The 25,179-nt window shown below is 41.8% G+C and overlaps 1 protein-coding gene across 9 annotated transcripts in view; it reads right to left on the reverse strand.

Annotated features, from left to right (window-relative positions):
• The window catches only part of NEK11 (NIMA related kinase 11), a 239,248-nt gene that overhangs the window by 19,104 nt on the left and 194,965 nt on the right, over positions 1-25,179 (reverse strand). The gene's annotated exons all lie outside the window — the stretch shown is intronic.

Raw genomic sequence — 25,179 nt, forward strand, 5'->3', positions numbered from 1 at the left:
GGTCTAATATATGGGTAGTCTTGGGATACACTTGGGAAGAAACAGGAAGAATTAAACTGCAAGTTTTTGTTGAACCATTTGACATTACCACTCTCACAGGTTAAATAATAGTGAAATACTGGCAATTTCATTTAATCAACCTAATTAGAATGTTTCAATTTAGAATTTCTTGCCCTAAGGAATATAAAGTGAGTGGTAAATGCTATTTGCGGAGGCTGGATTGTTTTATTTCCTTGGAGATTTTTTTTGGAGGTTGGGACAAATGCTCTGAAGACTAGATAATCATTTCTCTATTCTAAGGAGCCAGAGAGAAAGGGGGTGGTAGAAGGTCAGGTTTGGTTATGGATTCAAGATGAAAGTATATATCCTCGAAGGGGGCTTATCAACTTCCAGATCTGTGAAATATATAAATGGTGCCAGACACTGACACCACAAACTAGGGTGAGTTTCTTATCTACATCCTTGTTACAGTCAGGTACAGTTAATACTTGAACTCTGACCAGAGCAAGAAGAGATTTTTCCTTAGCACCAGTTAATGTCACTCTTTAGTTGGAATGTGGGAGAGGAAGAGTCAAAGGGATGTATAAGAATCTAGTCTCTCTCTCGGTTAATTGTAACAATTATACCACAGTCGTGCTGTGTTCCATGGTACCCTAAGCATATTCTATGAGAGCCCGAATCACATCAGCGTGTAATTAAGTGTTTAAGTGTGCTGGCCCAGGATCACACCTTAAGTAGCAAGGTAGCAATCATGTATCATTTATAATGGTGTGTGTAGTGCTTTTAAGAGAACTTGGCATACAGTAGGCATTAACAACTGTTTTATCTCAAATTTTGAAATTTGTTGAATAAATGATGACTTTTAACAACCAATCACATGCAAAAATTGAAGACATTACATTAAAAATCTTTGTGGACTGGGGCACCTAGGTGGTTCACTTGGTTAAGAGTAATGACTCTTGATTTTGGTTCAGGTCATGATGTCAGGGTCAAAGGATCGAGTCCTGCATCCAGCTCCTTGTTCAGTGCGGAGTCTGCTGGAGATTCTCTCTCTCTCTCCCTCCTGGCCCTCTCTAAATTAAATAAATAATCTTAAAAATCAATCAATCAATCATTGTGGATCATAAAAAACAATTTGGCAATAAATATCAAGGTCACATTTTATGAACCAGTAATTATAATAAGAGGTCATAGCCTATGAACCAGTAATTGTGAGACGTTTATCTTAGGAAAGATAACTTGTTTGAAATGTTTGAAAACACCACTAGTATGGGGTGCCTGGGTGGCTCAGTGGGTTAAAGCCTCTGCCTTCGGCTCAGGTCATCCCAGGGTCCTGGGATTGAGCCCCACATCGGGCTCTCTGCTCAGCAGGGAGCCTGCTTCCCCCCACCCCTGCCTGCCTCTCTGCCTACTTGTGATCTCTATCTGTCAAATAAATAAATAAAATCTTAAAAGAAAAGAAAAGAAAAGAAAACACCACTAGGTATTTTCTTCAATAATATATATGAGTTGAAAATAACTGAAAACAACCTAAAAACCCTGGAATAAGACATTATTTTATAGAGAAATTAATGATGTTTTTTAGAACATTTAATATTTTATGACCTTGGAAAATGCTCAAAAAAGGTGAGGGAGAAAAACAATGACACCAATATGCTGCCCCCCCCTTTTCTAACCTAGCATTACATCACAAAAATGTCCAAGTTATTCAAAATTCTGTCAAAATAATATTTACAATGGCTGTAGAATATGCCATTGGATGTCAATAGAGTAAGTTATTAACTGCTTTATGAACACACACACACACACACACACACACACTAAAAAAATAACACACAGATGGGTTATATCATCACTGCTGCTCTGCATCTCTTCTCAGTTAATAATACAATCTGGAGAGCACATCACATAAGCACACACAGATCTTCCTTAATTCTTTTTATCTTCAATGCCAGGATAGTATTCCACTGCAGACATATATGCTGATTTTTCAAAATAGCTCTTACTGATACCTTTAAGCTATTTACAGCTTTTTGCTGTTAAAACACCACTGCGGGGCGCCTGGGTGGCTCAGTGCGTTAAAGCCTCTGCCTTCGGCTCAGGTCATGATCCCAGGGTTCTGGGATCCAGCCTCACATCGGGCTCTCTGATCAGCAGGGAGCCTGCTTCCCCCTCTCTCTCTGCCTGCCTCTCTGCCTACTTGTGATCTCTGCCTGTCAAATAAATAAATAAATAAAATCTTTTAATAAAACAGAAAACAAACAAGCAACCAAAAAACCCAAAACACCGCTGCAACAGACACCGATATTCATTTTTGTGCATTTATACAAGTATTTTTGTAGGACAAATTCTGAAATTGCTAGATCAAAGAATGTCCATTTAAAAAATTTGAATAGACATTGTCAAATTGCCTTCCAAATTATTGCACCAATTAACATTCCCTTCAACAGTGCATGGAAGTAACTGCTTCATTTTAAAATGGAAACAGCAAATAGGACACAGTTGACCCTCGAACAACAGAGGTTTGAATGGGTTAGTGTGGGTCCACTTACATGCAGATATTTTACAGTACAGTACTGCAAATGTATTTTCTCTTCCTTGTGATTTTTTTTAAAAAATTATTTAGATTCAATTAGCCAACACATAGTACATCATTAGCTTTTGATGCAGTGTTCAGTGATTCATTAGTTGCATATAACACCCAGTGCTCATCCTTGTGATTTTCTTAATAACATTTTCTTTTCTCTGCTTACATTCTTGTAAGAATACTGTAGAGTACAGCATACACAAGGTGTGTTAATCAGCTGTTGATGGTATTGGTAAGGTTTTCCATGAAAGGTAGGCATTCGCAGTTAACTTCTGGGGAGTCAACAGTTATATAAGGATTTTTCACTGTGTGGTGGGTTGGCGCCTGGACCCCCATAATTGTTCAAAAGTCATCTGTATTCCTGGGTTTGTGTACATTTGAAATAGAGCTCGTGAACTCCAACACTACTATGGCACAATTGTTAATGAGGTCCCCTTCCCTCCTTTCCTATAACCCTTCCCACTTGTTCTTCCTTCCCACCTTCCTTTTTTCATTTTCTTCTCTTTCCTCCCTTCCTCCCTCCCTCCCCCCCTTTTTCCCTTCCTCCTTCCATTCCATCTTTATTATTTTATCTAGTGGGAAAAGAGAGGGAAACATTAGAGTGAAGGCCAGTGAAGAATTTACGTGGCAGTTAGAGAATCGGAAGAGAGCAGGAAATGGGCCTCAGATGGAAGCAGAGGGCTTATTTTGGCAGCCTATGGACTAAGATTGGACCAACAGACATGAGCCTGGCTTCCGTGTAGGAATGACATACAGATTTGTGAAGCGTTTTATATTTTTACAGTAACTGTGAGAGGCGGTAGTAAACTATGGTAAGTAAACTAAGCCTACTGTGGCAATCACCTCACCATACCTCCACACATCAAAACATTAAACTTACATAATGTTATGTCAAATATCTCTCTCAATAAAGATGGGAAAAACTTGGAAACAGAATGTTGTGGGGAATGCGTGGAAATCTGTGGTGTGGGACAAGTCAGACATGCTGGCGGGGACAGTTGGGATGTGTGTTTCTAAATTCACCTGAAGGGCTTGTGTAATGATGCAGGTTCTGATTCAACGAGGCTGGTAGGGGCCTGGGAATCTGCATTTCTAATGGGCTTCCAGGCAGCTTTGCTGCTGCTGCTGCTGCTGCTGCTGCTGCTGGTTTGGGACTACACTGCAAGGACCAGAACTCAGCTGACAAAGCCTGCTTCCAGAACAGGCAGGAGCACTGGTAATCAGCAGGAAGGGCTGTAAGCATTACTATTTAGAGCCAAGAAGACCTCCTACAAATGTTACATACAAGGTGCTAACAGTCACGGGCTGGCTCGCTCTGCCACTACTGCTTTTCCCGCCCAAGTCAGGCTGGCCCACACCAGCACCAGGACCAAACAAATACTGTGTTCATACCTATAGTGATTGGCTTCCACTCTTGCAGGAACCCTGACCTCAAGATCAGATTGTGTTTCACTTGCTTCATCCTCAAAGTAATGACGTCTGCCCCATAGAGTCCTCCAATATTTCCTTCGTTCACGTAGTGCCCTGTGCTACGGACACTGTTCCAGGTTTCAGTGGCAGGTGCCCGCTTTCAGTTCGGTCCCGAGGGTCCCACAAGCTGCAGGACTGAGGCCCCACCTCATTGCTTTCCCTGCTGGCTGAGAACAAAAAGAGAACTATTGCCCAAAGGCCCAGCATTAAAGTAGTTTCAGTCGGGGCTTGACAGCATCCCCACATCCTTTGGAATAAAACCATTAAAAGCTCCTCTACAACTCGTGCATGTTCCACAGAACTGTTTTCTGAAGGGTTACATTCCGGCAAAGCTAGGATTATTGATGTATGTTTGGGAACTGGGACATTTTTATATCTAATTCTTCCTGTGGGATGATTTCTTTGCCATCAGTCCTTGTAAATCAGGGGAAGTACAAATGCTAGCTTTAGAAAAAATTCACAGGGGCACCTGGGTGGCTCAGTGGGTTAAGCCTCTGCCTTCGGCTCAGGTCATGATCCCGGGGTCCTGGGATCGAGCCCCGCATCGGGCTCTCTGCTCAGCAGGAAGCCTGCTTCCCCTCCTCTCTCTCTCTCTCTCTCTCTCTCTCTGCCTGCTAGTCTGCCTACTTGTGATCTCTCTCTCTGTCGAACAAATAAATAAAATATTAAAAAAAAATTCACAGGCTGAGGTTGACAGAAACATTTTTCAACTCTCTGATCCAAGTCAGGCAGTGTTTGATGCTGGCACACCGAGATTTTTCCCTCTCTTAGTTCTAAGGATAGCGAGAGAGGAAGTTACCAGTAAACATGCACATTCACACACCCCCCAACACCCAACACACTCGAGCTCAGGCTTGGAGACTTCATGAAACTAGTAAATGAATGGTCTCCTTTTCAAAACATAATCAGAAGGACAAGACTCAGGGCAGGTCTTAAGAACTTCGTCACCCAATGAGGCTGTTGTTCACACTTAATAGGTTCAATATGAGTAAAAGGGTGTGTTTCTCTAAATCCTCGGGGGACATGCTGGGTTAGCTTTATGAGTGATAGATACAAATTAAGGAAACATGAGAAAAGTTTCTGATACGCTTGTATTCACTTTAAATTTTGCTCTAATAAGGGATCATTAAAAATATGATTAGCAATTGGATTTTATGCTTGAATCATGCTTTCATTTGCATTAAAAAGTTCTGTTTGAGTAGAAAGATCAGAGAGGCATAGTGTTTCTTCTCTTTTTCAAGAAATCAAGCTGTTAAAACTGTATATTTATAATAACCACAAAACTACTGTCTACCTGGTGTATGAAGGAAAACCAACAGCTTTCTGAGAGTTATCTTCACATACACACCCATAGACAGCCATAAAAATCTTTCTGTTTTGTGTTAATGACTTAAGAGAATTATGAGCATGGGAGTTGAGACTGTCTGTCCCAGGACCACTTAACGTCAAGGCTCTTTCCCACCCAAGATGTTGAAGGAACTGCTTAGGTTTCCTGGAGAAGCAAGAAGCACAGGAACACTTCTGTTTCAAGAATGTGATGCGTGGCGGGCTGGTGAGTGGTGTCAGGTCATTGCCTCAGCTCCAAACCCACTCTTCCGGACTCAGGCTTCTGACACTGGGCCCAAAACTGCGGACAGTTTTGCCTTGCCCACACACCTCATCAGGCTCCAGTAATAGGGGTTGCTGGAGAGACTAGGGAAAGCTTGAGTAGAGGAGAGAGACTGGGGCTCCGGTTCCTGGGGATGGCCTGGTAACGGCACATCTTCCGGCCAGCAGCGGCGGACTCTAGTGCACGGTCTCTCCCCACCTCACACACCCGGGCTGCTCGCTCCCCTTCAGAGACACCAGCACTGGCAGCTCTCACCCTCTCTTCCAAAATCTGGGTACCATTCCATGGGACCCCTCCTCAAGCTCAGAAACACCAGCAGAGCCCAGGATTGGCGCCTCCTCCGGGGTTGACCTCCCAGGCCCTAGGCCCTTCCTCTGAGCCTCGGAGTTTTCATGGTCCTGGCCTCTTCCTTTTCTTCTATTCTCCTGGTCCACGGTGGGAGCTGCTCCCTGTAGTTGCCGCTCCATGAGAGGCCAGGGTCTTCTTTTTCTCTTTAAGTTCCCCAAATACTTGGACAACAAATCTATATAAAATTCTCTCCACTAAAATAATTGCTGTGGTTTCTTTCTCTTATTAGGGCCTTGGCTGATAGACGAGCCGAGAAAGGCTGGCCAGGATTCCTTTCCAAGACACAACATTCTTGGAAGCATAGCAGAGTTCCCCGTAAGATTTGTTGTGCAGTGATATTAAATCATGTATGGGCCAAACTACTTGATCCTTATTTGGGACATCAGAGATAAGCAAAAGAGAAACCTAGTATCACTGAATGGTTGTTCTATGAGCTTCCCCTCCATCTATTGCCATCTGTGCTCTAAAAGGATGAATCGGATGTGAGGCAGTGTGAGATGGGGGTTATAGTATTCTGCAACTTAACGTCCCTAATGCAACACACGCACACACACATACAAACACACAGAAGTTTTTTCTATGGGGAAATTGGAAGAAAGCAAAGAAAGCAACATGAGATTTCTGGAGATGAATCTGAAGATTCACAACCAAATCTCCAGGTATGGTTAGATGAAGAGAATTATATGTCATTACAAGAATAAATGCCAGCATGGTTGGGTTGGCAGATGACACTTATTTCTCTGTATAGGAGACTCAAAAGTAAATGTAGCTTGATTTGAAGGCTTTTTTTTTTTTTAAAGATTTTTTTTATTTATCTGACAGACAGAGATCACAAGTAGGCAGAGAGGCAGGCAGAGAGAGAGGGGGAAGCAGGCTCCCCGCCAAGCAGAGAGCCCAACTCGGGGCTCTATCCCAGGACCCTGGGATCAGAACCCGAGCTGAAGGCAGAGGCTTTAACCCACTGAGCCACCCAGGAGCCCCGATTTGAAGACCTTTTAAATGAGTAGGGAAAACTGCCATTTCATTTGTTTTTAGCAAAAGTACATCATTGAAATGCTATTTGACTTGGATGTCAATGCAGGGGGCAGAACTATAACCAGAACTTGGCACTACTGTCATTGTAGGAGAAAAGCAACCAAGTCTTGTGTAAGTCCTGGTCATACACATTAGGAATGTGACCTTTCTGTGTGTGTTGGTTTAAAGCAGCAAGATTGCATATGTCAACAATGACAGGAAATATTTCAGATTTGTTGCTTTGTCTATAATACAGTGAGGACAGTAAATATTCCCTGTCTTGTCTACAGATGACAAAACTAATCTCAAAGACATAATGCAACTAGCTCAAGGTCATATAATTGTTTAGTGGCAAGAAGTCCAAGTTTGTACCTGAGTCTCCCTGACTCCAAGAACCGAGCTCCTTATGTCTCAGGGCAATCACATATCCTCAACCAACTCTTCCTCCCCACTTTGGTTTTAGGTACCTTCTTTTGGGTGATTATCATTCTACGGACAAAGCTCGTAAGTTCTTGGGTGACTGTAGCCTGGTTACTTTCTGAGCTTACCTTACCTACCTGGTTTTTACAACAGTTTCCAATATTTTCCTAAGATAAATTAAGCCAACCAGTTCTTTAAAATTAAAAAAAAAAAAAAAGTTTAAAATATCTCTAGCCTTTGTCTTATATTGAATTAGCCAGTAGCTCTTGAAAGGATAGCCACTTGTTCACAACTTTTGCTAAATCTTTACTTTCTCCAGGATGTTTATCAATAGACCTTACTGATTTGTATACACCAAATGTTTGCAAGGGCTATACTCTTCAATGATATCCTTTTCAGTGTTGGCCTAGAGGGTCCCTTCCAAGTGGCAAATCTGCTGCCTTAGCTCTTGGATTAATACTTCTGCTCTTGCATAATCACCCATTTTCCCCAACATTATTCACTCATCAATATTCAGCCAACACCATGGAGTACAACGGTGTGCTTCTGTATGCTTTACTGCATTTAATTCAAGGTTCATAATAAACCAATAAGAGTAGGCAACATTATCTTTCCTGTTCTCTGGAGCAGAAGGAGGTGCAGAAAGTTTTGACAATTTTCTCAAAACTACAGAACTGGTAAGTCACAGAGGTGATTTGAAAGTTCCAGGCTTCTAAATCCACAGAGCTGATATGGTTCTGGATATATGTGAACCAAGGATGAGGGATGCATGAAACCCCACTGATCCATAGTGGAGTCCACGGGAGGGAAGAACTCACAGGGCCAGTGGATGTCTCTTTCTCCCTAACCATGGCCGAGGAGGTCTAAAGCACTTATGATGGGGACCTAAAGGCAAAGGCAGGGCTGTGGGTTTACAAGCACCCTATCAGGAGTATGGACAACAGCAGCTTGAAACCTCATTCTCAAGTAGAGTTTGGAATGAGGCAAACAGCTTGAGATGCCCCAGTATGCTGTTACACGACTCCTGTCTGTCCCTGCATTTGTCATTTTCCTGCACAGATACACGCTGTATTTTTTTTCTACCAATTTTCAGAAGCGGCCAACAAGCATATCCCACTGAACTGATGCTCAAAATGTACAAAGGCCAGAGCCTCTGCCATTGCTGTTCACCTCTAAGTTTGAGAGCATATTTGTCATATAAAAAAGAAAATTCAAAAAAAGTTAAAAGCAAAGAAAAAAAAAAAAAAAAAAGAACCTGAGGGGCGCCTGGGTGGCTCAGTGGGTTAAAGCCTCTGCCTTCAGCTCAGGTCATGATCTTAGGGTCCTGGGATCGAGCCCCAAATCGGGCTCTCTGCTCAGCAGGGAGCCTGCTTCCCCCTCTGCCTCACTGCCTGCCTCTCTGCCTACTTGTGATCTCTGTCTGTCAGGTAAATAAATAAAATCTTAAAAAAAAAAAACCTGAGATGCAGGAAATTAAAAAAAAAATAAAACGAAATCTCTGGAAGGTAATAGCGTAATCATTCATCGGTGATGACGACTACAAAATCTCTTCCCATCTAGTCCTGAGAATTCACCTTGAAGGCCCCACTGTCTCGTCTCAACACCTCACATCAAACCTCACAAAAACTCCGACACTCACTGAATATGCATATCTGAAAAGTGTCCTGGAGGCCCATTCTCCTCAAGCCCACCGACAATCCAGCCAGGGGATTCTCAGAGATTTGTGAGCCACCTTTTAGAGATTTGAGGATGCAGGAGGGAGAAACCCATTTTTGTCATGCCCCCGTATTTCATTCACATCATTCACTCGTTCACCCATTGGTGTTTAGTGAGCACCTAATATTGGTGCTGAGAAATCAGCAATGAACCAGATGAAGAATCTTGTCAAGTCATCTCAGTATATTTTCCTGTGCACAGAATCCAATAAGGAGATCATACAATCCTATCCGTTTTTCAGATTTCAATATTTCATCCTCACACTTCTGACCATGAAGGGTTTTCTCTGTAGCATTTTTCAGGCTGTCTGGCAAAAGGCTCATCCCCTACGTTAACTTACTGTCTGGTTTTCCACTTATGCAGATAACAGTGTCATGAAAAACAAAATTAGAAGCCATTTGTCTTGTACCCAAATGTTGCAGTCTATGAGGAATGTTGGTGTGATGTTGGGGGGAATGAAACATCATTGTGTGGGAGTTGTGTTTAATCACAACACCGTCTTGCACTATTGCAGGCAGGGGGAGAGGAGGTCATTTTGTGGTGACTCTCAGTGAGTGTCATGGCGCCCACACCTCTGATGGTGGCAGATCCACTTAAGCCTTGATCTCAATAAGGAAATATATCTATTTATGCCAATGCCAATGACTTCTTCTTTTTAAATAAACTAAGTGACAACTTCAACTTCAGGGCCCACCTTGTGTTACTTTGGTTTTTTCCAAAGACTCAGGTGAGAAGGAATGTCTTCCAGTGAGTTTTAATATGGTTTTCCCAATACCATGGCACGTAGATTATTCATGCAGAGAACAGGCATCCTGATATCAGAAAGAGCTACAGGCTGAGCAAACAAGGGAATTAAGTAGCACCCAGCATTTTACAGAATGCATTGGGGGTGCAGGAGTTATTAAAAACAGCCAACAAAGACAGAGCTTAAATTGAATCTTGAGAATCCTCAGGTGTAAGTACAAGTAACTTTTTAAAGTTATAAAAGGGCCCTAATCTACAAAGAGTAGATCATCCTAGTGCAGAATAGAGTGGGACTGGCAGAAGACTACCAGCAAAACGTGTACCATATATAAGGAGAAGAAAAATCTAGGACAGACTAGAAGAGTCACTGTAAAAGGGTAAGCCTCAGTTCTTAGAGAAGGAGATGGAAGATTACTGTGCTTATTCTCTTTCAACGTCTCTCACTGAGTCACCAGAATTTGTTCTAATTGTTTGTGTTCATAAAGTGTTCACACGCCAGAGGATAAAGTTGCTCACACTGAACAAATCCTTGAGATGTTCTTAAAGAGCTCTGAGTTAAGAAACACTTGTGTGTTCTATTACATTAAGATTTTCCTGGCTATTATGGATAAGATTCTACCACCAACATATGGGCAAACCTACTGAGCAGAACTCCTGATCAGAGGCTGATGAGGCTCCACATTAAGTTCTAGTGGATGTTATTCGTGTCCTGCTTTTCTTAGAACATCTTTAATAGTAATTGTACTTTAACACTCCTTGATTAGGAGTTGACCATCAAAATAGAAAATCAAAACACTATTAGTTAATTAATGCACGGTCGTAGGAAAACATACTCATCAAATCAGCCAAGGGCATCCCTGTCATTTATTCCAAAGAGAATTTAAATTAAAATCTGCCTTCAGTTTTGCTCTCATCCTTTCTTCAAGGGTCACATATTTTTAATTTAAATGAGAAGCAAACATTTAATTCTAATTAAAATCAACAGATTGTAAATTCTCTAGGTAATCCCAGTTTTACCTTTAAATAGAGTTAGACCACTAGGAAACTACATGGCTTAAGTAATCATCAAACAGCTTTTTATTTTATCAAAGAAGCCACCGTTATAAAATTCACATGTGCATTTCCTGCAGAAAGATTGTTGAAGATATGAGTTTACTCAATATGCCATATATAAAACCCCACATGAGGAGCCCTGTCTTCCATAAGGACCCATGTTCAAATTCCTGATAATGAGAACTAGATATTATATCCTATTTCCCTCTTTTGACTTGACTTTCTGGCAGCTCAGGGCCACACTATATACTCAGCCACAGCAACCAGGACACACTTGACTTCCTCACTCTGTCTCTGATCTTCATTTTATATATACATTATTCTGTAAGTCGTATTGCATATTATACACGATTGGAAAACAGATTAAATAAATGTCTCGCAGGTATTAGAGGTAAGCTGTGATCAGCAAAGCATGCTGTTCATATGTGTCAACTGGTAATTCTATTTTCAAATCCTTTTGACAAAGTGTTAAAGAATAAATTTTTCAGTAAAGTAGATTTTCAGTCTCTCAAAGGCAAAGACTGTCTTTCATTTCTCTCTTCATTATTCTCTGCAAATACCAGGGGCTCAGTCAATGCCACTGAAGGCAACAAGGGCTGACACTTGCTTATTGAGCATTTGGTTCATATTTCTTGGAACTTGATGTAACCTGGGAGGCTATTTTTTGATCCTGACATGGAGGTGCAGCATAAGAAGTAGATGGAGAAGGCTCTGGTTTCTCCAGAGAGCACTTACCTGCTCTTACGGAGGCAGGGACGGGGCAGAGGGACTTGTTGGGGGTCTAGGCACATGACGACAAGGTGTCCTGAGGCTCCCGTATCCAGTGCCAGGGGTCGCTGCCAAGAACCTGGCCCCATTGAAGCAGCAAGAGACAACCCTGGGCCCCACCAAGGAGCACAACTGCTCCCACGCCCACCCAGCTCATTTCCATGGCACAGGTGCACAGAAAACACCTCTTTCATATGGGGTTGAAAACACTATGACTCTGGTATTCTTCCACTTTTTCTAAGATTTGCCCATTATTTTGCATCCACGTCTACCCAAAGTGCTTCTGGCTATTTCCTTGACACACTCAGGTTACACAAAAGTGACGCAGTTGCCTGTGCTCCTCACAGCTAGAGGGGTTTAAGGAAGGACAGCTGTGACTCCCTGACTCCACCATCTTCTCAAGAGTCAAGATTAACATTTGTTTAGATTACTTCTTTGCCAGTATCTTCATACTGTACTGTCAGGAGGAGCCTGACTTCTTCCTAAGGTCCTGTGATTTGGGAGCCCAGCTGTGACAGCTTGTTCCATGGCTGGGAATTGAAAAGTAGGGTTGCTTGCTTTCTTTTTCTAATTTGGCAAGTCGGAAACTATTAGCGTCAAAACTCAACAAATACAGCAATAAACATGCGACTTCCTGCTTAACCTGCAGTACCTGGTGGTGGTTAGTGTTTCCAGGATCAAACAGATGGTAGATATTTCAAAATAATATAGGAACAGCTGTGTTAATTTATTATAGATTTATCCTAAGTGTGCTTAATTGTTTCAAAATAATGTTCATTGCCCAAGCTGGGCAAAGTACAAATTTACTACACTGGAACTCAAAGACATGTAACATATTTGATTTATGGCTCTAAAAGGAAAAAAATACATGAGCAAGGAAGAGTCAACAAGGGATACTAGGCATACTGAAGTTTGATGTTTCTTACCTAAGTAGTCCTTGAACTTGTGCCCCCATCTGGTCTCCACTCCCCAGACTTAGACCTCTATTTTGCAGTTGACAATAGCTAAAGGGCCCTCTTTAGGATGGTTTGCTTGGAAAGCAGGATTTCAATTTTATGTAGGGAAAAAATAACAGAATAATCACCTCATAACCAATTAGACACCAACTCATAAAGTCAGGGGCCTCTGAGTGGCCATTGAAAGGATCCAGAAAGAGATGTGAAAAGAGAGGAGAGCATTTACTGGGTGCCCACTTAGTACTAAATAGAATGATATTTAGTACCTAAGCTAATTATTTCTCCATTTTGCAGGTGAAGAAACCAAGGCTTGGAGAGGCAGAGGGACTTGTCTAAGACTACAGAGTAAGAAGAGGAGCCGAGTTGCAAATTCAGATTGTTCAAATCCTAAAATCCACCTCCACGCATTACAGCGATTTACCTATGATGTCTCCTGTTGTTACTGAAATGGAACAAATGGATTTTGGGTGCACATGTGTTAAGCATCAGCTGGTGCACGTGCGCATGCGCACGCACACACACACACACACACACACACACACACACACAAACACATACAGTATTTAGAAAAAATACCTGGAGAAGACTTTTTCAGGGAAAGTGAGATCTGGAAGGCATAGATGTGAGCAAAAGCCCAAGAAGTAGAGGAATGGCTAAGGTGCCTGGCAAGAGAACACTTTACTTTGCTCCTGGGAAAGGGATGAAAACAAAAAATGTTGGAGAACTGGAGTAAAGCTGGGGAATGAGACCTCTGGGAGGATAGTGGAATTTGGGCTGTACCACAAGACCCCCTTTTATGACTGAAATCTCATTCTCCAGCTTTGGGGAGTGGTCCTGGCGGGGAGCCCTCAGCCTGCTGCCCAGTTGGGGAACTGCGTTGGTTCTGGGGCCAGTGATTGGTGGATGCAGGGCTCTCAAGTTCAGCCCCTGCCAGTCAACTTGGGACAACTTTGCAGAGTCATCCCAGCCTCCGCCAGTCCCATCTGGTCAAGAAGGCCTTGCTGAGACAGTACCATAGCTCAACTTCTCCCTCTGCCCATTCTGCCTTCCTTCTCTCCCCCATAACGTATGGACCCAGAGAGCCAGCCCCAGTGCTGGAAACTTGCTGCAGGAAAATGATCTCAGAGCCTGCTTCCCAGTGAGTGTATCTGCAACAGGTATACTAAAGAATACTTCTTTAAGAACAGGGATGCCTAAGTGACTAGTTTGAAGTTGCTTAAGTCTTTGTGATATGATGCCTTCATCACTGGCATCCAGATCATCAGAAAGGTCTAGTGCCCTCACAGACAATTTGGTTAATTAGGAGTATTGGGGAACACGGATAAAGAGGCTAGATCTTTCAGTCTAGATCAATATGGTGCAGAATGGGGACAATGGAGACAGAAGATGAGATATTCCTAACTTGTAGGAATTACAGAACTCCCAGGAAGGGCTATGAACCATCATGGGACGTGGACTTAGGGTTTGAGATAAAGTTGCCCAGACCTGAGAGGCAGGAACAAACTGGCTGACATGTGGGTTAGTGGTGATGAGGCTGAGCTTTACCTTCATAGACAGGGGCTAATTCCTGGGCTGGGGAAGTAGGTGTACCAGTTCCACATGAGGGAGAAGGCATCCTCTGAGCAGTGCGGACCTGTCCAAGCCTTCAGAAGAGATGGGCCCCTCCTTTACTCAGGGGCACGTGACATTCGCCCCAGTCTTGTGAATCATACTTCAAGCTTCCAGTCTTCCTAATGAGAGTATAAGGTGTCTCTCTTGCTTTGTGCCTCATGGCACTTAGCAACTCACATAACAGACTCTTAAAAAAAAAAACACAATTAATTGATTGTGGACCTTGAGACAGCTGAGTAAGAAGTCTGACCAGCTCTGTAAAGGCTTTCTCAAACCTTGTATGTAAATTTGAAACCACTGCTCTCTGGACAAGAAGCCCTCATTTGCTGGTCACCAAGCCTTCCTTACAGACAAATTTTTGTTTGTTGTTTTGAAATTGAAATGCTGGCTTCAATCAGCAGTTCCTCCAGAAGTGTTGCTGCCTGACACTGACCTTTTATTAAAGAGAGGGATGGCTCGAAGCATAACTAACACCTCTTCAATGAGATTTGGAAAGCAGAGAAGAGAACATCACTTCATCTATTTCTCCACTGAAAGGTTATTTCAATCAGTGAGAAAGAATGAGCTTTATTCATAAAGCCCTTGGAAATCCTGAAAGATTTTGTATTAAATAGATTTGACAAAGGAGAAGCCTGGGTTGACAGGATGAGATGCCGTCAAAATACAGATCTCAAATACCTACCAACTAAGAAAGGCATGTAATGGGGCCTAGGATTTGATAGTGGCAGACCAAGCCTGGAAGCCAGCTTTGGCCTTGGTCTTGCTTGGCCTTTCTGTAGCCACAGATTCTCAAAGTGGGTTAGGTCGCAAGTACTTATGACTACAAAATGAGAACAAGTAGGTCCCAGAAATGACACGAGGCATGTGAAAGTTTCGTGGTAATTAAAAGGCACCTTTAGAGTTCCTGATAGGACCCAGGCTTTTGTGTCACTTGGCTCCCACTGTCACCATCTGACTCTGGTTGTTTGTGGTTAGTGGCATTAGTTTTGGGATTAACCATACTCCTATTCCAAATGTAGTCTTGCCACTTACTAGCTATGTGACAGTGGGGAAGTTTCTTAACTTCCTGAAATACAACCTCCTGAAATACAACCTCTCTACAGAATGGAGAGTCTTGCCATCTCACAGGTATGTGGTGAGAGCTGTATGTGGGAAAGGGTGTCTGTCCTAGCACACTTCCTTTATCACACCTCCTCTGGGCATTGAAAGCAAGCTTCCCTTCACAAAAACATGGCTATGGCTTTGGTCCAATTCAGAACCTGAGCTGACACTATTACAAAACTCCTGCAACTCCATCTTGGAAGCATTTTTAGCAAGTGCTTAATGCTCCATCATCATTTTTCCAAGTAATTGCTACTGTATGATGAGCCGTGTATCAGGTTAACAAGAAGGACAATAAAGGTCATGGGCTTCTCATCTTCAGTTTGACCTTACTAGGTCAAGGTCTTCCTGTGATTGAAAGTGAAGGAAAAATTTCAAGAACTTCTGAGCCAGCTAACTGAGACTGAACCAATTACTATGCTTGACCTCAGTGTTACTATAGAACCTCCTCGTGCCTTCTGCAGCCTCTAAATATTTGCCTTCAGCCCTCATCACAGCACTCAGCCAGGGCTGTGCTCTGACCTTGCCCAGACCTTTCCAAACAGCTGACATGAGAGCTCAGCGATGGAATCTGCAGGAAACTCTCCACAGCCCTGCAGCACTCAAAGAAGGCTCTGCAACCACAGCAGCTCACACAAGAGCTAGTGCCCTCTGGCCAAGGACAGGCCTCTGATGCACACACGCAAATACACAAACCAGTGTTGAGCTTCGAAACGGCACGCGCTGTGTCGGTGTGTCGGGCCTGCCACATGGTAAGTCGCGAGTGCATCCACTAAACACACCAGGACACTGGGCAGCTCCGTAAAAACCACCTTGCTTCCACTCTTCTTCAACAGAGACTATGTGCTCACTGCCCAGGTATTGGAGAGCAATGCCGATCTGGGCCTGATGCCGCACGTGACCACACTGACTCTAGCTGTTCGGCAACTATGCCCACCGACACCAAGGTCAACAGTCCTGGAAAGTGTTCCCCATAATTCCCACAAAGATCACTGGCTAAATGGCTAACCAACCCCCCAACACACACCCACTCATATATCGCTCTGTGTTAATCCATGTGAGGGATACCCGTTTGACTCTCAATAAATAATGTTTCTGGGGAAACTGGTTGGAAAGCTCAGCTGAACCCTGAGGTCGAAAGTGGCTTCTTCCCTTCCACTCCAAAACTAGAATTTAACACATTTTCTGTACTAGGCTCTCAAGTGTTGACAGAGATGAAAATACAACTTCCTAGATTCTACAAAATATATCAAAAGCAAAGTTAAATAGACCCCACAGTGAAAGACTACATTTTAAGAGAGACAGAGAGAAAGACAGAGGGAGGGAGGGAGAGAGGGAAAGAGGGGGTAGGGGAAAGAAAGGAAGATAATAGAAGACCTAAAATCTTAAAGTTTGATAACATACTCTGTGGGAAAACCAGAGAATAGGCACTTTCCTACATTGCTGACTGGATTGCAAAAAAGCATTTGGAAATGTCTATGAGAATTATATATGCATTATGTATATACATAATATACATAAATATATATCCATCTTTCATGTCATTGATTAACATTGTCAATATTTCCTCTTAGCTACTTGAATAATCCCACCTCTAGAAATCTATCTCAAAGATAAACGAAGTAAAACAAAAAAGCTGAATGCACTTGGTGCCATTTCTAATAGCTAATGCTAGAAAAACTCGGACGTCCATCTAAGGGACAGGGTGAATGAACAATGTCCGTCCACACAAAGGATACCATGGAAGCTGTGAAAAGAAATGAAGTCTATAGCTATATCCTGCTATGAAGTAATCTCCAGGATATATTGCTAAGTGAAGCATACAGAAGTGTGTATAATGTGCTACCAATTTCTTAAGAAGTGAGAGATACGACGCCTTTATTTAAATATATTTTTCAAATGAAAGGATGATGAATAAACTGTTTTTTTTTTTTTAGATTCCCTCTTGGGGAAGGGAGAGAATAGGGTAAGGGATCAAGGATAGAAGCTATCTTCCTTAAATATGCCTTTTTATGGATTTGAGTGGACCCATGGAACCACTTTACATAATAAACAAAAGTAACAAAACAAAAGCTGTTTCTAAATATTTGAAACAAACATACCTTTATACACCCATAAAGTATATACCTTTATACACCCCTACAGAGACTAATGATTCAGCTAATTATAGATGGGTTGCACACGTGCAAGGAAATTACTGAGGCGAAGGAAAGAACCATGCAGAAGAGTTAAAAAGAGAAAAGTACCTGGAGCTCACACAGGGCCAGGAATAGTGCCTCTTCACACCTGCCAAATTGTCCCTTGTTATTAAACCTGACCATTCACTGGCCATTAGGTAGAGTATACAGAAGGGTCTCACCTCAATAATGGGCAGTAATCAGCCATGGCTAAAAGCTGCTGCCGTCCTACAAGACAAAGCTCAGAAGTAAGACCCAAGTGTATCAAACTGTTTCCCAGAACTTGACTGAATCCTAAAACAAAGTTCAAGACTGCTTGTTGGAATACAAAAATAACCAGCACCAATAAAGGAAAATTCACAATACCAGACATAGTCAAACATGACCTGGAATACCAGGAAGTAGAGAGATATTACCTACATTTAGGAGAAAAAAAATCAGTCAATCGAAACCAACTGAGAAATGACACAGACATTAGAATTAGCAGATGAGGACATTAAAATGATTTAACTGTATTCTACTTGTTCAAGTGGCTAGAGGAAAAACTGACAATGTTAATCAATGACATGAAAGATAGATATATATATTTAAAGATTCAAACCAAACTTCTAGAGAAGAAAACTTCAACATCTCAGATGAAAAATACACTGATTGGGATTAACAGATCAGACACTGCAGAGGAAAAGACTAGGTAAGTTGAAGACAGAGCCATAAGAACTAAAATGAAACAGAGAGGAGGGAGGGAAGAGGCCTCAAAAAACCCCCAGAGCTTCAGTGAGCTGTGGACAACTTCAAAAAGGCTGATATATGTATCACTGTATTTCCTGAAAAGGAGACCTATGTCCACATAGGCAAATATTTTGTCTTCCTGTGTCCTGTGCATGAATTGCCAATGTAGAGATGATTCAGAGTTGTGGTCACAAAGAGCTGTCATCCTTCTCATCAAGAACATTTCTTACGGCCCAGATATTTTTCAGGGCATTGACCTTCCAACGGGAAAATGCGCTCAGAAGCTCCCCAAGAACATTAGGCTTTCTCCATGGGTGCCCATTCTCAGGCTGAGTTTTAGTGAGGTGTCTCCCATCCATAGAACTTTGTCCCACTGGACAGGACAATAGAGTCCACCCTTCCCCCATGGTTCCCAGGCATTAAGGCCCCTTGGTCACTGTAAGAACCTGACAAGTCCCTGACAAGGAAACCAGATGTTCATCTACAGAATATCCTGGGTAGTGAGTCCCTCTAATAGCAGGTTTAGTGGGTCCACAAACCTTCAGGACAACTGCTCATGAGGTGTGTGAAACTATCCCCTAAACCTGGCTCTCCCTGTGGCAATTCTAAGGGAGAACAAAGGAATTCAGAACTACTAAAAGGGTCTAGCATATAACTATTCATAGATCTAGATCCATATCCACAACTACGATCCAGTTACAATGGGGATCTATGATGCTAAGTGATGAGCTCATTTCTATGATATTCTGGAAAAGATAAAACTATAGCAACTGAAATGGATCAATGGGGAGATGGGTTACATGACGGGACAATGACGGTAGAGATAGGTTACAAAGAGGAAGCACAAGGAATTTTTGGAGGTTCTAAAATCTTCTAGAGAAAATGTTCCATAATCTCGACTGTGGTGATGGTTATATGACTATATGCACTTATCAAAATTGATAGAACTATATAGTATATATACTATATATACAATATACTAAAAAAGTGAATTTTCTTGTTCACATTTGTCAAATTTCATAGAACTGTATAATAAAAAAGGTGAGCTTTATTAAATATAAGTAATACCTTCCTTAATAAAGTAAATAGGACACCAGTAAAAGAAAAAGTCTAAAAAACTGAGGCTTTAAAAGCATATATATATTTTTATGTTATATTTGGCTTTTATTAAGATTGATCCTAATTCATACTCTGGTAACAAACTCCCCCCAGGGTGAAATCCTTTGGATTTAGTGCTTCTCAAATTTTAATATGTATATGAATCTCCAAAGAACTTACTAAAATGCACATTCTAATTTAGGAGGGGTTGAGGGCAGAGATTCCACATTTCTCAGAAGCTTCTAAGTGATGTCAGTGTTTTGGTCTATGGAGCACACTTTAAGCAGCAAAGCCGAGGACACTAGTCACATTACTTGATATATAAAGGCCAGGAGAACTATTCATTCATGTTGAAAAACACCTTTGTGACATGATACATCATCTTGGCCTATGTGTGTTAAAGGACTGGTCCTTTCCACAACAGTGTGACTTACTATCCTCATACCTGGAAGCTGAACAACTGGACCATTCTCTAGCCAGGCCTGGAATCAAATCCAGCTAATCGTTGTAAAGAAAACTTGTCAACAAAAATCCAAAAACCCCTGCCCTGAGGGTACAAGCTTCAGGAGGCCCATGAAGCCACAATGGCCTATGAAGCCACAAAGGCCCATCCATCCAACCATCCATCATCCATCCTTCCATATATGAATAGAACCTCTCTTCAAATGTGCATGGAAATTACTTAATCAGAAAGGAAGTCAATGCTGAATTCTTGAGGTTCTGCGGACTGTGAGTGGCACCACCTCACAGCTGCTGGGAGCCCAGCACTGCCTGTGGCTCCAGCAGGGAATTTCATCTGTGGAGTGGTCTCCCAGCAGGAGTAAGAAGTAGCCGTGACAGGAAACTGAGTGCTGGAGGATAATGGTAAAGGGCTGGTTTTATATTCAACAACTTCATGACACTTTCCCAAAGAACTGACGCTTCTTTTTGCATGCTTAAAAAAAAAAAAAACAAAAAAAAACCCACCAAAACCACTATATAAATATCTTCACAGCTTCTTCGCCCACAAATGCCCTAAAGTATAAAACATCACTTAGCAGAGTAACACATGCCAATACCTTCAGATACTTCACTTGGGGCCTTTCAAGAGGAAGTAACCACATGTATATTGAGAATCTTATGAGCTATCATTTATTGAGCACTTACTACGTGCTGTGAAGTATCCTAAGTGCAAGTCATGCATTCATAATCTCAACAGGACATCACCTCTCAACAACCCCATGTAGCAGGAACCACTATTGGCTCTTCTTTATGGAGGAGAACTCTCAGGCACAAGGAGGCTGGTTAATTTGTCCAAGGATGCACACTAGTAATAATAAGAAGGGATATAAACTCAAGCAGCTGCTGTCTCTCTGCCCCATACCTTCCCCCACCTGACCGCCATGCTAAGGTCTGCTCTATGCCTGGCACTGCATATGTGCATGCTCACTAAGCCTCAGGGTCTTCCATTTGGGAGAACTTGAAGAAACATGGTGTTAGGATCACCACATGTGTTGCTCCCCAATTTCCTTACAGAGCTTCACTTTCTCACAGTAGGAGATGATGAAGCCACTGGCCTGATACCCTTAAATCATCATACAGTAAGCCTGGAGGGGCACTGATAACTGAGCCGGAAGGTTTGTTCTGCCCTAGATCTTACCTTCCTTATGTAAAGATGGGGAAGGCTGTGGAGGAGCAGTTTGGGGAGGGAAGTCAGGGGTTTGGTTTTGGACATCCTGAGTCTGAAATGCCTCATGTACGTCCAAAAGGGAGATGTTAAATAGCAAGTTCAAATTCACATATTACTGCTGAGTGAAATAAGTCAATCAGAGAAAGACAATTATCATATGATCTCCCTGATATGAGGAATTTGAGAGGCATGACAGGGGGTTGTTGGGGGAAGAGAGGGAAAAAAATGAAACCAGATGGGATCGGGAGGGAGACAAATTGTAAGAGACTCTTAATCTCACGAAACAAACTGAGGGTTGCTGGGGTTGGGGGGTGGTAGGGATAGCGTGGCTGGGTGATGGACACTGGGGAGGGTATGTGCTATGGTGAGCACTGTGAATTGTGTAAGACTGATGATTCACAGACCTGTACCCCTGGGGCAAATACTACATTATATGTTAATAAAAATAAAAAATAAAAAAAATTCACATTACTGAAAAATAAACAGATGACAAGATTTGGTGAATGGAACTCAACATTGAAGAATAGTTGGGAGTAGATAAAGCAAGGTTTACCATTGGTGGATAATTGTTGGGCTGACTGATGAGTTCATTGGGATTAACTATACTATTGTGACTACTTTTGTATGTCTGCAAGTTCCCAAAGTAAATTTTTTAAAAATTCAGAAGGAGGGGCGCCTGGGTGGTGCTGTCAGTTGAGCATTTGACTCTTGGTTTTGGCTCAGGTCCTCACCTCGGGTGGTGAGACTGAGCTCCACATTGGGATTGCACTCAGCATGGAGTCTGTTTGGGATTCTCTCTCCTTCTCCCTCTGCTCCTCTCCCCACACCCCACTCTCATTCCCTCTCAAATAAATAAATCTTTAAAAAAAATTCAGAAGGACACAGAATCACTTATATAGAATATCATACAAAATGTAAAACCTAGATCTAATCATAAAGGAATATGAGACAAACCCAAATTGAGGGATAGCCGACAAAATAAGCCACCTGTACTCTTCAAAAATGTCATGAAAGATAAAAAAAAAACTAAGGAACTGTTTCAGAATAAATGATACCAAAGACACAAAACAACTATATGAAATGTGTGAAGCTGGGGGCGCCTGGGTGGCTCAGTGGGTTAAAGCCTCTGCCTTCGGCTCAAGTCATGATCCCAGGGTCCTGGGATCGAGCCCCGCATCAGGCTCTCTGCTCAGCAGGGAGCCTGCTTCCTCCTCTCTCTCTGCCTGCTTCTCTGTCTACTTGTGATCTCCGTTTGTCAAATAAATTTTAAAAAAAATCTTAAAAAAAAAAAAGAAAGAAATGTGTGAAACTGGCTTGTATCCCGGATCAGAAAAAAATTTGCTATAAAGGACATTATTTGGTCAATCTGTGAAATCTGAATGTTGATTAGTATATTATATAATATATAGAGATTTGAAATATCTTAAGTTTAATCATTTACCGAGGTTATATATGAGAATGTCCCCATTCTTAGGAGTTTCACATGTAAATATTTAGGTGTGAAAAATCATGATGAAAAAAATTTATTCCCAAATGTCACAGTAACAATAACAATTATATTAATGTATAAATGTATGTCTACATTATATAGCTAGATATGAAGAGATTATGCAAATGTGGCAAAATGTTACCAACCAGTGAATCTAGGTGAAGCACATGTCAGTATTTATCATGCTATTCATTCAACATTTCTATAGGCTTAATCTTTTTCAAAATCAATTTTTTTTGTTTTTCTTTTAAAGGTTTTATTTATTTATTTGAGAGAGAGAAAGTGAGAGTGAGCATGAGAGGGAAGAAGGTCAGAGGGAGAAGCAGACTCTCCATGGAGTTGGGAGCCTGACATGGGACTTGATCACAGGACTCTGGGATCATGACCAGAGCCGAAGGCAGTCACTTAACCAACTTAGCGACTCAGATGCCCCTCAAAACCAATTTTAAAAAAATTAACATGATTAATCTGATACAGTCAGTATCCCTAAAATATATCCCTTTCATTTCCTTCCTTATATTCTTTTGAATAAAAAGCGATCTTCTTTACTCCTTAATGATAGGTACTGAATCTGCTTCAGAGCTCTCTGTAGGGTCCACTGAGGCCTCCAGTGAGACCGTGTCACAGCCTGATGTGTCCCTATGCCCAGTCCCCTTCCTTCCCCTCCTTGCTACATGTGGCGGCCTCATGAACACTCCCTCACAAATCTCCCGCACAGTAATCCCCACCTCCAAGTCTACCTTCCCAGGGACCCAACTGTGACCATTTTGCAGATGAGGAAACAGAACCTCTGAAAATTACTTGCCTAAGGTCAAAAGCCATTTACTGGTGAAGCCATGACTTAGACTCCAAATCTGTTGGCTTCCAGCCTTCCTTCCCTTCTATTTACCTTTCCAAATTCCACCTCTCTCTTAAGGACAAAGCCAAGTTACCACTTCTCCCAGAGGCCTCCCTGATTTCCCCTTTCTGACCTCAATGCTCTCACCATCTGCTCCATTTGGCACATGGGCATGGTCCTTCTTGGAGGCTCTTCTGAACTGTTATCTCATATTACAAAACCATTGTGTTGTCATTTAGCTTTCCACCTTGAAATTTAGTGCTTTTTCTGCCTTATAAGTTCCTTGGGATACAGGTCATTTATTACTCTTTATGTCCCAACAGTTGTCCACACGCAGAGCACACAGTACATTACTGGGCAAAGAATGTGAAACAATGGCAAGATCCCCTCTCTTCTGGCTGTGTTCTAAGTCTTAGAACAGGAAGCATAACATCCTCAAAAGATACTCAGCCCTGTGGCTTCAATTTCCTTTTTGTCTTTTCTGGAATGGTACAGGGCTTTGTGACGTGGGGTATGAGGGGATGGCAGGTTATTCTGCCAAAGAAGCAATACCAACCATGGGGAAAGAACCCAAACTCTACATTAAAACATGAGCCAGAAAATACCCGGTCAAATTCAAATTCAGTCAAGCAACAAGGCAGGGAAAAAAAAAATACCAGGGCTGAAATTGCTAGAACATATCTTTGTCATTTATTTTGCCAGAACTACTTTCATTTTAATTATTTAAAGCATTTCATAATATGCTAGCAAATGGGATGTTATGTACTCTGCAAAATTAATGAAGTCTTAGATCAAAAGTCCCACAATACTACATTATTAAATTTTAAGGGCAAAATAGTTAAGTAGCTTTTCTTTGAAGATTATCCACTGGGAGATTAACAAAGCCTTCTCCATAATCTCCTCTGAGCAAGGAAAAGTGGAAGGAAGCAGAGGCAAGAAAGTTTAGTCCAAACCCCCTTTCATTTCCAGCTCCTGGGCGTTGCTTGTTGCCATGGTAACTCGGTTACTAGGGGGCCACTCAGACAGAAGCAGGACTTGAAACAATAAGCATGTGAACACATTACCAGCTTTAGGTTTAGAAATAATTTTCAGCACTTTTTTCTCCTTTGCTTTCAAACATGAACCTGTATGGTGATGTATGGTGTTGCAAGAGCAATATAAACACAAATTGACTGAAACATAATACTTGCCAAACTTCCGTAACTGTGCATGAGCACCACCAACACAGGAAGTCAATTTTAGAAAAAAAGTCTCTGAGTTGGGACATCTGTAGGAGGGGTCTTCAAATTATAGAGCCCACAGGCCAAATCTCTGATCTGCCACCTATTTTTTTACATCTTGTGAGCTAAGAATTGTTTTTACATTTTTAAGTGGTTGAAAAAAATCAAAATAATATTTTGTGATACCTGAAAATTACACAAAATTCAAATTTCAGTCTAAAATAATATTTTTTTGAAGCACAGCCATGCTTATGCAATTATATGTTGTCTAAGGCTTCTTCTTTTTTTTTTTAATATTTTATTTACTTATTTATTTACTTGAGAGAGAGAGAGCACACATACAAGCAGGGGTAGGGGCAGAGGGAAAGGGAGAAGCAGAAGCAGACTCCCTGCTGAGGAGAGAGCCAGATCTGAGGCTACCTCAGAGTCCTGGGACTCTGAGATCATGACCTGAGCCTAAGGCAGAGCAGACCGTCAATCCACTGAGCCACTCAAGTGCCCCTAGGGTTGCTTTTGTGTAACAATAGCAGAGTTAAGTAATTGTGACAGAAACCCTACAGCC

The sequence above is a fragment of the Lutra lutra genome, chromosome 1 (genome assembly GCF_902655055.1).
Source record: "Lutra lutra chromosome 1, mLutLut1.2, whole genome shotgun sequence".
Classification (NCBI taxonomy): Eukaryota; Metazoa; Chordata; class Mammalia; order Carnivora; family Mustelidae; genus Lutra; species Lutra lutra.